The 16,319-nt window shown below is 40.4% G+C and overlaps 1 protein-coding gene across 4 annotated transcripts in view; it reads right to left on the minus strand.

Moving 5' to 3' along the window:
• Positions 1-806: 806 nt before the first annotated feature.
• LOC117427629 (CUGBP Elav-like family member 4) overlaps positions 807-16,319 on the minus strand; it is a 263,697-nt gene continuing 248,184 nt past the window's right edge. For all 4 annotated transcript variants that reach the window (XM_058994865.1, XM_058994863.1, XM_058994864.1 and 1 more), the window contains exon 13: positions 807-11,149. The gene's annotated coding sequence lies outside the window, so the exon portion shown is untranslated. The remainder of the gene's footprint in view (positions 11,150-16,319) is intronic.

Below are 16,319 nucleotides of genomic sequence, written 5' to 3' on the forward strand. Positions count from 1 at the left end.
TCTGCACAGGATGTTCTAGCACACCTATGCTGAGGATACTCAGCTGTATATCCCAGTTGGCAGGGAGGATAGTGTTACTGGTGGCTCCTTAGCAGCCAGTCTTATGACATTCATGACTGGATGACCTCCAAATTCCTTCAGCTCAATGCTAGCAAGACAGAGCTACTTCTGCTTGGCACAAAAAAGCTGCTAGCCAATTTGGACACTTGTGCTTAACTCAGCTGGCTGCAAGATAATACCTTCGTCTCCTGTGAGGAGCTTGGGGGTCACCCTGGATAGTGGCCTCAGACTGGAGAAGCATATGTCTTTGGTGGTTAGGTCTGCTTTTCATCACCTCAGAAATATTGCCTGTGTTCACGCCTCCTTTTAAATCAAAGGGTGCAGAGATACTGTGTCACGCTTTTATAATAAAACTTTCAGGTAGTCTGCTACACATGCACTTCATAGGTTATCTGTCATTAATTATTTCAAAGTGAAAATCCAAATTCCCTCCAAGCTTTCAACGCCTTCTTTCCTGTCATTAAGCAACAAGCTGCTTCCACTCATGACTGGCTTGCTTTGAGGCAAATTAAGCATGCAAACAGTTAACTTCCTTTAGCTCAATATGACAGCAGAGCTCTTTTTTAAATACACGTTTGCTATAATCTGTGCTTCTTTCTAAACTGTTTACTGCATGTGAGAGCTGAATAATAAGAGTGCACGTCGACAGGTAAGCTTTATCGAATTATTTTGTTAACTAATACACCTGTAAGGCCCGGTTTGTGTGTGTAACCCACTGAAAGAGTAAAGAAATCTTCAGAAATGTGTTCAGTGTTCTATAGGACTGTGCTTTATTTTAGTCTAAACAGAATATCATTTACTAGAGAATTACAGAGTTTAGGAACACTACAGGAAATCTCTTCAAATCATTTTGCAAAACAGGCTACCAACTCTAGTTCAAATTACAGTTATGTTTGAGAAATGAAAATATTAAAAAAATGAAGAATCTTTTCCCAGAAATAAATAGACATTTTATAAATAATTATCCAAATAAATAAATAAATAAATAAACAAAAAACAAGGCAATAAAGACAGTTTCACACCTGGTTAAAAAGAAGCTGGGATCTACTCCCCCTGACTTCCTGTTGACCTCATCATGCGCTTCAGACATTTCACCTGTTTACCCACGCAGCAACCTGACAGAACCTTGTCACTGATACACTATCACCATGGAAACAATTGGAACCCTGGGTATATTTTTACTAATCATTTAATCATAGTGCAAACTAAAGCAAGAAATGTGCAGAACTTACAGACGTGGAGGGGCTTATTTTAAAGAGATTGCAGCTAACAAAACAACTCCATAAATCTTACCTGGTTTGCGCTTCCATTAGCTATATAGGTCTGTGCTGATTTAAAAGAAGCGCATATTATAGTCAAGTGTCTTCATTTAAAACCATTCTCAGTTGCTTATTCTCTGGAAATGTGTTACATCTGCACTTCCTTGGTCATTTCACCTCAGCATGGTCTTCCAAGTAAAGCGTGTTACTGGCTGACAAGCACGGCAGTCAATCAGGCAAGCAGCTGGTTGCTTAAAAACAGTAAAGAAGCCGCTGAAGCAGTGGAGACAATTTCACCCTCCATGTGACCAAGGAAGTGCAGCACTATCTGAAAGCACAGCTTGCTAACAAATATACAAATGCTTACTTTCATGTGTTTCTTTCAAAACTGCACATTTGAGACCCACATAGAAAACATAATTTATTAAACTATTTTGTTAGCTACAATACAAACCTTGTAATATTCCGATATGGCTTTCTCAAAATGTATCACAGTTTAACTACAATTATTTGTTTTTAGTTCACTAAAAATAATCTCTCCAGAATTGTTAATCCATCATGTTGGGGCTTTTAAATGGACACACTGTTACCCAGCCATTACCAGTAGATCACAGGTTCCAAGTTTACATGCCTGCCCTGATCTGTAATACAGCCAGGCGTTGCTCTTTGTTGTCATGTCTATTTCACAGGTACCATCGGAACAGAATTTTCTATATCTTCCAGCCCTGTTAACTGCTATAAGAAGGTACATACTGCAGTGCTTGACTCCTCCATGGAAACTAGTGACAGTTGGGAATGTTCCAGCAATAAACTAAACATCTATTCAGGATTCCAGATTGATGATGGAATTCAATGTTCCAACAATCACCAAAACATCTATTCAGGATTCCAGATTGATGATGGAATTCAATGTTCCAGCAATCACTGAAAAATCTATTCAGGATTCCAGATTAATGATGGAATTCAATGTTCCAACAAGCACTGAAACATTGATGATGGAATTCAATGTTCCAGCAATCACTGAAACATCTATTCAGGATTCCAGATTGATGATGGAATTCAATGTTCCAACAATCACCGAAACATCTATTCAGGATTCCAGATTGATGATGGAATTCAATGTTCCAGCAATCACTGAAACATCTATTCAGGATTCCAGATTGATGATGGAATTCAATGTTCCAACAATCACCGAAACATCTATTCAGGATTCCAGACTGATGATGGAATTCAATGTTCCAGCAATCACTGAAACATCTATTCAGGATTCCAGATTGATGATGGAATTCAATGTTCCAACAATCACTGAAACATCTATTCAGGATTCCAGATTGATGATGGAATTCAATGTTCCAACAATCACTGAAACATCTATTCAGGATTCCAGATTGATGATGGAATTCAAGTTTAGGCATCATTCTTTTTGCAAGCTTTATGTTATCTAACTTCAAACAAGTATATCCATAATTATTGTACTTACAAGAAAATTACCAATAATTCTTATAAAATGGCATTAATTTGGGATTGGTTTCACATTAATTATTTTAAACTTTAATGATTGGACAAGTTGTGTTAAATATATTGCATTTTAATTAAAGGGTGTTTATCCCTACCCTTGATATGCACTGGTTGCTTCTTGTGTATTTTTCAAAGTAACATATTTGCAGTGACTGACTGGGCACCATCACAGACAAAGCAAAGCTGGTTCTGTTTTTAAAGCCAATGAAAGCTCGATATCAAGGTCAGTCAAGAGACCAACACAATGTGGCCTTACTACTGAAGAAGCACATCATTCCTTGTAACAAAGTAATACTGCAGGATTATGGGTATTTAAAAAACAGCTTGTTTAACTGGTTAACACAGTCATTCCATTTTAGTTTCCAATAGTTTTTATTTCTAAATCAAAAGCAGATGAGTTACATCATGCTGGATCCACGTTTTTAAAGTGTTGTTTTACTGCACATTGCTTACCCATGAAGGCTGAGTGTTCTTACTGCACATTGCTTGCCCAAAGGCTGAGCGTTCTTACTGCACATCATGTTGAATGGCAGTGGGTAAGCTGTGAGGCACAGGAGGTGAATTGACTTGAGATTCTTACTGCATGTGGTTGTGCTGAGGGGAGCCTATCTATAATCACACAGCAGGGCTCTGCCGCTGTTGTACAGACTATAGCCCTACGGTAATTAGTGCAATATACAGAGCACATGAATCGTACAGGAGCAGCCTTGGAGGGGAGTCAGCACTCACGACATCTTACAGATAAAAAGGGACCCTTTTGAATAATTCCAGCCAATGAGGTTCAGATGAAGTCCCAGTTCCTATAATATGAAAACCTGATGCACTGTGTAATGGGGAACACTACTCCACTGAACCATATTATTATATTATTGCAATGCATCATCAGATTCTTATAGTGCACTATGTGCTGATAATATCAGCATTATGAACACCAACAGGGTTCTTTCACAAGCTGAATGGGCACAGTCTTGTAAAAGATTATCTGGTATAAAGTCAATGTGAAATTGAAAAAGCCAATGTAGTCTTTGTTGTGGATTAAACACAAATGCCGATAAAGTAACATGATGAATATCAGCAGCCGGGTATAATAGGTAGATTTAGAGTTTCTATTTTTTGTAGAAATGAGTCCACACTGAATACAATGAAGTGCAAGGCATTAATGCAATGAATGCAGCCATTTTCTGACTCATGCCCTAGGATTACACTTTAATTATAGCAGCTTTTTAAAAAAGCACCGAATAGCAAAAAACTGATAACTGTGTGCAACACAGCAGTTGCTTGTTCTGTAATGTGGTACTTTATAAAAGCTGCTATCGGTCGTCTTTATCCTACGCACTCAATCAAAAAACACATTGGTTCCTTCTGTTCTATGGCAACATTATCCTAAGGCATGGCGTATGTGTTTTCAGTTAGGGCTTACAGAACTGTAGTGCCAGAGAATTTGCCAATGCAGTGGGTTGTTTAGGCCATGTCCTCCTATTCTTGAAAGTTGACTGAATAGTTTCTAAAACAGAGAAATAGCATTTTGAATTTTAATTGAAAGGCAAATGGATCCTGTGATTCTGATGGTGAATAGATTTAATTTGTTGCGATTGTAACTTCAAACTGCGGCAGGACTATACCGAGACTCCCTACCCTAGAGATCAGTGTGACTTTGAGCTTAACTGCGCAAACCAAACAATCCTAAACACAGCATTGGAACTCAGTGCTGACTCACCAGTACAGAAGGCCCTTGACTTCAAGTCGCCAAAGCAACAGCCCATGGCTGTTGCTTTGCATTGTGGAGATGTTTGTCATAGAGCACCCCCCTGCCACCAATTCCCTATGTTCATTAGGCATTTGTAATTCCCAGCTATCCCAGCTTCGTATGAAACAAAAATCCACATGTGAAAAATAAGAAATCCATACATATTGAATAATTTAAACATCAGCGTATTAATATACATACAACAGAATCTCTGTTATTGTTTCTGATCAGTTATTTCATAGTCTCCTAATTCTCATGAACTCATTGAAATATATGATTATTTCTTTTTTGTATGGTCTATAAAGAAGGTTGATAACAGAATTAAAAAATAAGCTATATTATATATACAAGTACTGCAGCTAGTTGGCATAACCTGAAAAGCAGAGGCAGGGTGATGGACACTGGCAGAAGAGAGCTTAAAGATATATACACAAGTCTTTATAATACAGTATCTTCAATAGATTTAAATATGAAATTCTTCAATTCAAGGACTCTAGTTCTTGTTGCCTGCTGTCTGTTGGAGAACATGTACAACATTTCCCAGTCTTTACACCTTTCTAGTACTGGATGGCCTGGGAAAGATTTACATTGGTTTAAAATACAGGCTCTTAATTGTATTGTATTACACGTTTTACTGGCAAATCTTTTGGCTGTTAAGGATTTTCGAGTGTGGTTGAAAGTGGTATGCTAAAATCATATCAACCCCCAGGGCCGCAATATACAGGACTTTTCTTTCCCCCTGAAAGGATAAACAATTACAAATAAGAAAACATTTAAAGTAATTGTACATGTGCACAGCAGCTAAAACATAGTTCCACAGTTCCATCATTTGTCTCCGCCATGAACCTTAGTTATAACGGTAGGTCTAAAAAAAAAACCCCAAACTGTATTTTCATTTTAAAACATGATACAACACTCCATTAAAGAAATGTCTGTTTGCAACCCATGCTTTTATACTGTCCTGCACTTCCTGGGTCTTCACCTGGATGGTGAAATTGTCCCGTCCCCTTCCCAGGCTTATTTCCTGTCCATAACCAACCCCTAATGACTGACATGCTTCAGTCAGTAACATGCTGGGATGAAATGAAGAAGACAGTGAAGCAGGACCAGACTTCCTGGAAGGTAAGTCCAGCAGACGGGGAATGTTCTTTAATCTAGTGTAGCACTAGGTGTCTGTTTAAAATGAAGATGCATGTTTGCTATAACACGAGTTTCTATCAAAGCTGCACATTTCAGACCTCTGTGGCTAAAGGAAGTGCAGTCCAGAGGTGCGTTCAACTAAGAGAACGGTCGGGAATGCTTGCAAACAAAACTGTTTTAAACTGTTTTCTGTTGGCGGTCTGTTCACCTCAACTGTTTGCTAACTGAGGTGAACACTCTGAAGAGGTAGTTTGTGTAAAACAATAATGGCGACAGGCTGGGAGAACATTTCTTTGACTCTGGGGGATGGACAAGTTTTGTCAATTTATATGACAAACAAATAAGCCGAAAGAGTTACTTCAGGTATGTTTAATATTATAATGTGACTTATTTATAAAATATTGGTATTTTTCAATTAAATTGATAAAATATGGATGATGATGATGATGATGATGATGATGATGATGATGATGATGAGGATAAGGGTCTGTTTACTTAGAAAGAAAAAAAAGATGAATTCCAATTTTAAACTAGCTAATCCGGCCGTTTTGCTTTCGGATTTTAGGATGTGCTGCAAATGTTCGTGGAATGTTCAGTAAACCATTCAACTAGCCTTGTTCAAAGCTAACACAGTTCCTTGTGAAAGTGCACCTAGTTGAACGCACCTCTGTTAACAGATAATATATATATATATATATATATATATATATATATATATATATATATATATATATATATATATACATACATATACTGTCTATTGCCCTCTGATCTTTACCAACAGCCCTTTCAGCACACACTGTAGATGCTCATTTTGAATGCTTGTGTTTGAAAACAAAGAAAAAAGAAATCAGATGCTGCCATTCAAGTCTATCCTGCAAATATCAACATACAATAAATAAATAAATATATAAATAAAACAAAAGTTCTTAATTGTGTAGGAAATTGTTCTGAATTACAAATCCATAACCCCCCAGAATTCTGTGGTAAACTACAGTTCCCACAATGCCTCGGTGCAGCTGAGAAGTGGTCATTCTGATTGATACAAGCTTTTCAGGATGTAGTCCATGAAAGACTACATCACCATTGGGTTTTCAGCTGTCTATATAAAGGGAATGACATTTCATAAGTAACATTTAATAACAAGTGCTGCTTATGACCTGGGATCTAATGATTTGACTCACAAAAAGAAAAAAGGCATTCGCTTTTGGCAGTGTGGTTGCATTAGAAATTGTGCCAAACACAGACCTGTTTAAATCTCCTCCAGTTTACACAGCCTCTAATCTACACAGGGATTCTGTCTCTGGATAAAGGCAACTGAAGCTCCATGTTGGGGTTGTCACCACTGTCTTAGTGTGGAAAGATTTCAAATGAATTCCTGGCTAATCCTCTTCACAGCACCCTCACCCTGTCTCTGTTTCAACAGCATGAAAAATCTTAGTTTTTTTCATCATTTAAAAGCTCTTTTTTTCTCTGATAATTATTTATGAAGATATATCTTTTAATAAATGGCACCTCGGATGATTTGAGTGAATATTAGTTACTGCAGTGCATAAAGCAAGGCAATGTCACACATTTCTTATTCTTTCACTGAACTGCCCATCGTTCTTTAGAAATGTACATGAGAGGAGTTCACTGGCTATGGGGCCACAGACACCAGCCCTTTTGTTCAAATGAAACCACAAAATCCGGCAATGATTTCACTTTATCATTCGTTTTCCACCAATGCAACGCTGAGTACTACCAGTGGCTCACTTCCCCAGTGGTGCTCGTAGGATTGGCCCAAACTTGTGTTCTGCTAATCTGACAGCTGTTTAATGCTACAACACACTGCCTTTTAGCGGCTTAAGAGAATGGCATCCACGCACTTCCACTCTACCAGCAAAACATGTTGCCTGGGAAACAGCATGTCATTGCATCACTCTTGTGGAACACATTGAGACCCTGCACTATATAGAATGAATGGGTCAGTGCAGGTCTGCAGAAAAGGTATCAATGCATTAAGCAGTGAACCTACAGTCAGATAATTTGGTCTCGGAATGAGACCTTCAAGGAACAAGAGCAGGCTCCGAGTCTTTGAGGCAGCAGATCTCATTTTGTATTAGAACTATTAGAACAGTGTGTTCCAGTCTGAGCAACGCTGTCTCCAGGACACTGACCATGTGTGATTGGGCTACGAGGACTTTTTCAAAAGGAATTGCATACTATTGCTCTCATAACACTATGCAGATTTTTCATCATTTCCTTTTGTACTGCTGCAGTATTCCACACACATGGAAAAGCAATATTTTTAGGAATAATTTAACTAAATCCAAACTGTCCCGCCCCAATTCTATATGGCAGTCCTAGATTTAAGTGGAGTTAGTTTTCCTGTTAGCAATGCCCTTCCCATTGTGTCGTGTGTACTTGTTCTGGGTAGCTATGGTATGCTGCTCTCCATGAATTTAGACATACTCATATTTGTTCTCTCTGAAAATTGGCATTGACTTTTAATCCTCACCTCTCAATTCTTTCTTCCTGAGACTGTTTGCAAGATGAGTAAGCCAGGATTTCAACCGAGAAAAGTTAGGGTACTGTAGCCACCCGAAATACCACCTGTCTAGATTCTTGCTAGCTCCTTTCTCCTACCTCATGACAGTAAGAAACTTTTGACATCAATGCTGCCTGAAGCAGGAACAGAAAATGAAAGGCCTCTGCAGGGTGAAAGGGAGCCTGGGAGCTGTAGTTTTAACTCCTGTGCACTGAATCACTGAATGCATAATAAATCTACAACACCCCTGGTGAAGCCAATTGATAAAGGCTGTCAATCTGTACATTGCCTGTTTACCAAGATAATTTTTTTTGGTTTGTTTTTACTGTGTAAGATTACTACATAGTATAGGGAACAGTATAATGTTGGGCAGAGAATTGCACATTTTAAAATAGTGGCCAAATTCAGTTTTGCGCATTTGATGTATGTTTGACCTAATTTTTTAAAAAGTTCATAGTTCTCACAAATGAATTCCAGTTAATCTTACCAAATATGTATTTCCATCACTTTGTAGATGTAACATATGAAACATTATGTTAAACGCGTATTTGATTTTCAGTTGTATTTTTCCCATAGCTGAATTGCACTCTTTTCATTCCTCTGCTGTCATGAGAACACAGTCAACACTGAAAACATGAGCTGCTTCTGGTGGCCGAGTGCTAAGGAAAAACATATATATATATATATATATATATATATATATATATATATATATATATATATACCGTATTCTTTAGAGTTTAAGACGCCCTCGAATTTAAGACGCAGCCCAAATTTCCCACCCTCAATTTGAGGAAAAAATAAATCATCAAGTAAATCTGCATTTACAAAGATACAACCTTAATTACGCATATGGAGGCAGTTTGCGGCTGTCTGCTATCACACAGAGCATTAGAGTTTTGTGCTGCTTCTCATTTCCAGTAGTGATTAATCACACCTGTTTTTCTCCCAATTTCTGAACTGCGGACATATATATGGTTGTAATGTCGAATAAAATATGGGGTTCTGATCAGCATTTCTGATCTATCCAAGTTGGTACTGTTTGTTAGAAATGCTGAAATTGTAAATGCTTCTCTTCGAATTCCGCAGGAAGAATGACTCATCTTTGAAAATGGCTGCCTGTATGTCATGGATGATTCGAGATCGGGCAGTAATGTTTTGGTTCGTCTTTTCTCAGCAGTAAGTCATGTTGCTGTTTGTGTACTCTGGTAGTGTCTTGTTGGCGATTTTAATACAGACATCACTATACTGTACTGGAATTTAAGATGCAGTATAAACTTGAAGCAATACGGGTATATTTTATACTCTTCTGGAAACATTCTAAATGTTTGCCATTCATTTCCTTTACCAGATCTCAAGACTCCCAGAAGCTTCATGCTTTGGCTTGCCCCCCTTCCTGTGACATGACATGTTTTCAATGTGGACTGCAGTCCTACATGTGATGTATCTGCAGGAGTAATCGATACCCTTTCTTTACTAATAGCACTACTACATAATTACCACAAAAAATCACCTAACTATAATGTGGGCATGTCTCATATCTCACAATGTAAGGCCTACACAAGGATGGCAATACATTTACAGGAATCGTTTTGTTAGCTCTGTGTAGTAGATGCAAACTAAACCCAACGATATCACATTTCACTGAATTTTGATATTGGTCACTATCCTGCAAACAGCGGGACTCCTGGCAACCAAGCAGAGTATATGTTTGAAAATCTACCCAAGTATCTCTGATTCCCGTCCTACCCTCAGCATCAACTAGAACAAATATACAAAACAATATAATCCTCTGCCTTCACTCGCCACCAAAGCCTGCTCCTTTCTTTGCAAGATATCCAAACTGTTTTCGCTTGTGTGGCCACAAATTTCCTCCATCCTTTTGACAGTTTCAGAAGCAGTCAGGCTCTCTAATAGCCATTTTAAATTATAGTTCAGAATCTGTTTGTCGTTTTAAACTATGATTGCAAACAACTGAATGTGTCCATTTTGCTTGGTCTCTTCGATAGATTGTCGCTCAAACCGAGGCCTTTTGTAAGCCTCTGACATCCACACTGTGCCCTGCAAAGGCATTGTTTTTAAATGCAGTTCTATATTTATATTCTTGTGTTCTTCTCAAATCGTTATGAAATGTACAACACTTATGATGAAGAAGAAATCCAGTGGCTGTAACCCCTAAATGAAACTATCCCTAAAATGAAAACAGAGATAAAGATATATTTTATCTACTTTTTCTCTCCACAGCCAAACAAAACTACTTTCTACACTACCTGGTACAGCAAATGGCTACCGGGACAAACAATTTCAGCCAGCTTGGATTTCATGAGACAATCACTTTTTTTAACTACTATAAATGTTTTTTTTTTTTTTTGTAATACTTGCAGCTACAAGGTAAGAGTTTTAAAAAAGCATTTAGTCATTTGGTCCCTATTTTCTAAGGAATGATGTGCCTGTCTGTAAATAATCCCAGGGTTCTCCTCAACAGTCTGGGTGCAGTTCGTTCTGGCAAACCCTCAAGCCCTGCGGCCAGGCTTCTTCAAACTCCAGAGTAGGCACAGAAACCAAGAAGCCAGCTGGCTAGCGTGTGTGTGTGTGTGTGTGTGTGTGTGTGTGTGTATGTGTGTGTCTGTCTGTATCTTCCATCTAATTTTTTTATCTTTCATAAAAAGCAGCAAAATCTTGGCTTCAGCATTCCTCAGCGGAATTTTAAATCTTCCCGTCATCGAACAAAAAAAAAAAAAAATAGGAAAAATCTCAGTCCATTCCATTCTGTCAGCCTTTCTAAACCCAAATTAGAGGGACGCCTTCCTTCATGATATGTAGCGGAACAAGGAGTCTTTGTATTGATACTGCACTTGTGGAAATTAGAACTCGTAAACTCCATGGCCCATCCTCCTGCAAGAGACAACAAAGAAGCAGTTAGAAAGAGGCAGGCTGCAAACTACAGATTGGCTCCAGGCTTATGTAGCAAAAACAATGAACAAAAAAACTCAGCAAATGGGTGTACTGGGGGGTTTGTACCATATGGAACAGACATGTATGTTTATTGGAAATACAAATACAAACAGGATTCATTTAAAGCGACTGTATTATACATCCTAGACTACCTTGCCTTTTCACTATTCATTATGAGTTTACACTCCTTGCTTTGTCTGACAGTAATTCTAAGACCTGTAGGTAGTGTCAGTTCATCAAACTTTAGTTACAGAATACTTCTTTTCTGTTACTTCACAACCCTGCATATATACTGTATGTGTGTGTCATTCTTAAAGTATTTGAAAACAGAGAAGTCTTTTATAATAGTTTATTTCTTTAAACATGGACTGTCAAACTTGGGAAGCTCATAAATAGGCTACATAGTTGAGGATTCTGAACATTTCAAAGATTGTTGATCAAAGCAAAAGAACAATGTGTATTTTGAATACAGATTCACACCAGCTGATAACATGTACTGTGTTCTGGACTGATGTAGTTACATGACATCTATTCTATCCACATCCTGTAATATTATTTTAGTTGGCTGGCCATATAATCCAGCAGTGTATATATCTATTGTCACGCCAAGGTCTTCATACTTACAATATTGATTAGCTACAGTGTGACTGATTCTTACTCATTAATAATCTGTGTGAAAAAAACAAACTGACACATGAGATTTGCTAACCTTCTCTTTATGGTAATACATATACCAGGGGGCTAATAAAAACAAGTTGTATGTTTATTTTATATTCTACATTTCAGGGTTAAGTGAGTACTGAGCTGTAATATGATTTTATCACATTAATTGCTTGGTACAAATTGATAAGAAAAGGAAGAGAAATGTTTGCAAATTAGCCATGCATGTGGATGTTTCAAGTACATTTTATTTCATAAATCAATGGCCAGCTTGTGAGAAGAGAATCGCATCCCAAATGCAGGGTGTATATTCAGCTTGTGAGAAGAGAATCGCATCCCAAATGCAGGGTGTATATTCAGCTTGTGAGAAGGGAATAACATCCCAAATGCAGGGTGTATATTCAGCTTGTGTGAAGAGAATCGCATCCCAAATGCAGGGTGTATATTCAGCTTGTGAGAAGAGAATCGCATCCCAAATGCAGGGTGTATATTCAGCTTGTGAGAAGGGAATAACATCCCAAATGCAGGGTGTATATTCAGCTTGTGAGAAGAGAATCGCATCCCAAATGCAGGGTGTATATTCAGCTTGTGAGAAGAGAATCGCATCCCAAATGCAGGGTGTATATTCAGCTTGTGAGAAGGGAATAACATCCCAAATGCAGGGTGTATATTCAGCTTGTGAGAAGAGAATCGCATCCCAAATGCAGGGTGTATATTCAGCTTGTGTGAAGAGAATCGCATCCCAAATGCAGGGTGTATATTCAGCTTGTGAGAAGGGAATAACATCCCAAATGCAGGGTGTATATTCAGCTTGTGAGAAGAGAATCGCATCCCAAATGCAGGGTGACATGTGGTGTCAAGAAGTCGGAAACAGCGCCTTCACAGACTCAGGCCAGGAGAAGTACTGCAGGTGACATTTTTTAGAAAAAACAACTTTTTTTCTTTCTTTCTCTGTGTGTTTTTGGGAAAGGAGAAAACAAAAGTGGGGTGTATATGGAGTGGTGGCATGACCACCAGCAGCAGCTGAAAGCCGAAGAGGCTCCGAGGTGTCTCGCCTCTCTGGAGTATGGGCACCTACCGGATGTGTGCCCCTACGAAGACCCCCTTTTTGTTCAGGCATTCGATTGGGGTGAGGTGGAGACCTGCCTAAGAGGGGAAGAGTGGTACTTCGCCTGTGCCGAGCCCAGGCATTCCACCATGTGCAGCATCATTCACGGGTCCCTTCTGCCACCTGACCCAAAGAGGACGAAGGGGAGGAGCGGCTGTCCCCGGATGAAGGGGAAGAAGCCGGTGCAAGGTCCAGCACCCACATAGGGGGAGCACGAGCGTCCAACGCCCTCAAGGGAGATCTGGACTGGCTGCTGGACTGAAGGGAACCTCAGGGAGGCCCTCCCGATGGTGGTCGACCTGCTGTGGGCCAGAGATGGGAAGCAGTGGGAAGCCTGGGAGCGGCTACATCGCCTAGCGTCCCTCCCAGACATCGCAGCCATGGTTTGGAACTACCTGGCTGCAGATATGGGAATGGCCCCACAACTGTTTCCAGTCCCACCAGGAGGGGCCATGCCTATTCCAGCTTCACAGGCAGTAGGCAAGTCCACACCAGAGCCCAGAGGAGAGCCACACTAGTCCCTGGCGACCGAGGGAGAGCCGCACCAGTCCCCAGTGAGAGAGGGAGACTACCTGTTGTTCCCACCTCCACCACCAGAGGAGCTGAAGCTACCGCCCAAGGTTCAACTCCTGCCCTGTCCAGCAACGCCAAGGGATGCAAAGCCTAGGGCTGCCGAGCCTGCAATTCCTACCGAGCCTGCAACGGCTAAGGCTGTCAAGCCTGAAACGCTTAGGGCTGCCGAGCCTGCAACGCCTAGGGCTGCCAGTTCGCGATCACCCGGTGAGGCCAGTTCGCCATCGCCCGGAGTTCCCAGCACCTCTGCCACTGCCGGAGTGTCCCATGCTGACAACAGCATGGCCGCTGCCAGCGCCACCATCACTACTGGACTACGCAGCACCGGCGCCACTGCCAGAGTGTACCACGCTGACAACAGCATGGCCACTGCCAGCGCCACCATCACTACCAGACTACGCAGCACTGGCGCCACTGCCAGAGTGTACCACGCTGACAACAGAATGGCCACTGCCAGCACCAACGCCACGTCCGGAGTGCCCAGCACCTCTGCCACTGCCGGAGTATCCCGTGCTGAGAGCAGGATGGCCACTGCCAGCGTCACCGCCACTTCTGGAGTGCGCCACATCGCTGATAGCATTGTATTACATTTCTGCTGCCAGAACCGCCTATGCCAGCCTGTGCGCTGTCAGCATTATCGCTGCCAGCATTGCCACAGGCAGCCTTTCTGCTGCCAGAACTGCCTTTGCTGGAGAAACTAGCCTGTGCGCTGTAAGAATTTCCACTGTCAGCATTGCCGCTGCCAGTGGTGCCAATGGCAGCATTTCTGCTGCCAGGATTGCCCCGGCTGGAGGAGCCAGACTTGCCGCTGTTAGCATTTCCGCTGACAGCATTGCCGCTGACAACATTGCCGCCCGTGGGCCCATTGAGGCCTCCGTTCCTGGCTCTGACTATGATCTGGACTTTTGGGATTTTAAGGGGGGAGGTGGCCTTTGAGGCCATGTGTGCTGCGCACAAGGGGGGAGACATGTGGTCAGGTACCCCCGCCCCTGTGCATATTTCATGTTATATCTATGAATGTATTGGTGCACGGGGTGTGGTATTATTAATATTTAAAATGTAGATGTATTTGGGCACGGGTGTTTCACAAATAGTTCACGTATAGACTGTGCCTGGACTCATTTGATTGATTAGCAATCGAGTCCCTGCACAGCTGCATACAAGAAGCATGGATCTCTCACTCTGGGTTGGGTGTTCAGAAGTGAAATTAAAAGAAAGAGAAAACTATTGCTACTCGTGCTAGTTTTAGACCAACGCGATACTTGTTTGTTCCATGTCTGTTTTGGCTACCATGCTGTTTTGTTTTGTGAAGTGTTTTGTTTTGGGGTCATTTCATCACCCCACTGTCAAAACTCACCCCACTGTCAAAACTCATTCCACTGTCAAAACACACCCCACTGTCAAAACTCATTCCACTGTCAAAACACACCCCACTGTCAAAACTCATTCCACTGTCAAAACAGATCACAGTTCCAGGTTTTGTACAGACTCGCTGACTTGCTATTTGTTTAGAGATCACAGTTCCAGGTTTGGTGCAGACTCACTGACTTGCTATTTGAGTCTAAGACTTGATCTTGATATTGTTTTCAAGTATAATTTTCTAAATGCTTTGATTCTGGCGCAAAAGTGAATATAACAGAAAAATAGCATTTATCTTAATTGTATCCTTTAGTACATTAACTGTATTTATTATCATTTTTGGCAGCATTTTAGTAGGTGTGCATACATTCTGAAACACCCTACATTTCAATAAAATGAACCCTGGGTCTATAAATTGATAGAACAGAAGCATGCAGAACAGAACCTGGAACTGATTTTCGGAGGTTTGGGATCCGCGTGCATTGAAATCCAAACAACATTGGGTATGAAGTTTGACCTTTTTTAGTCCTACTATGGAGCTGCGTGGCTCTAAAAATAGAAAGTGGGTCCTTTAGGGCCAGTGAGCACATTAGCCAGTGATATTAGCTTCATTTATTCTTGCCTTCGCTCAAGCGGTGACCCTACCAACTCCTTATAACACATTCCTATATATATATATATATATATATATATATATATATATATATAGTAACATAGCAGGGAGGGGGTTAAAATCCTCCCTGCGTAAAACATGTGCACAGGCACATTGTTCTTAGTAGTTTATTGTTTTGCTTTATTGTTTAATTAGTTTTGTTAATGGTTTTATTATAAATTATCCCCTGCACCTGGTAGTTATTGGTAAAATTAGATCCAGGTGCAGGGTATTTAAAGAGTGCACTCAGTTGGCTCAAGGCTGCTGAGTAGAAGGAGGCAGAAGAGGTGCGCTGCTTACAAGCAGTCGAGAGAAAGGTGGATGCAGTTTAAACCGGTGAGGTTTGGTTTTGTTGTTCTGTGTTTGGTGGGGAAACGGCTGCGCCGTCCCACTTATAGTCAGGGTGTTCCAGAGAGTTTAGTTAGTGCTCGTAAAGAGCTAGGTGTTTGTTTTGTGTTTGTTTCATTTTTGTGAATTAAAAATAGCGTGTCAGCGCTTAAAAAAATCTATTCCTGTGTGTGTTGGGTCTGTTTTTAAAGGGGCAACGAACCCGTGTGGCAGCAGTCCTTCCACAATATATATATATATATATATATAATATATTTTTTTTTTTTTTTACAGTGGCTCTCAAATGTATTCACCCCCCTTGGACTTTTCCACATTTTATTGTTACAACATGGAATCAAAATTGATTTAATTAGGAGTTTTTGCCACTGATCAACACAAAAAAAGTCCATAATGTCAAAGTGAAAAATAAA

This window comes from Acipenser ruthenus, chromosome 21 (genome assembly GCF_902713425.1).
Source record: "Acipenser ruthenus chromosome 21, fAciRut3.2 maternal haplotype, whole genome shotgun sequence".
Classification (NCBI taxonomy): Eukaryota; Metazoa; Chordata; class Actinopteri; order Acipenseriformes; family Acipenseridae; genus Acipenser; species Acipenser ruthenus.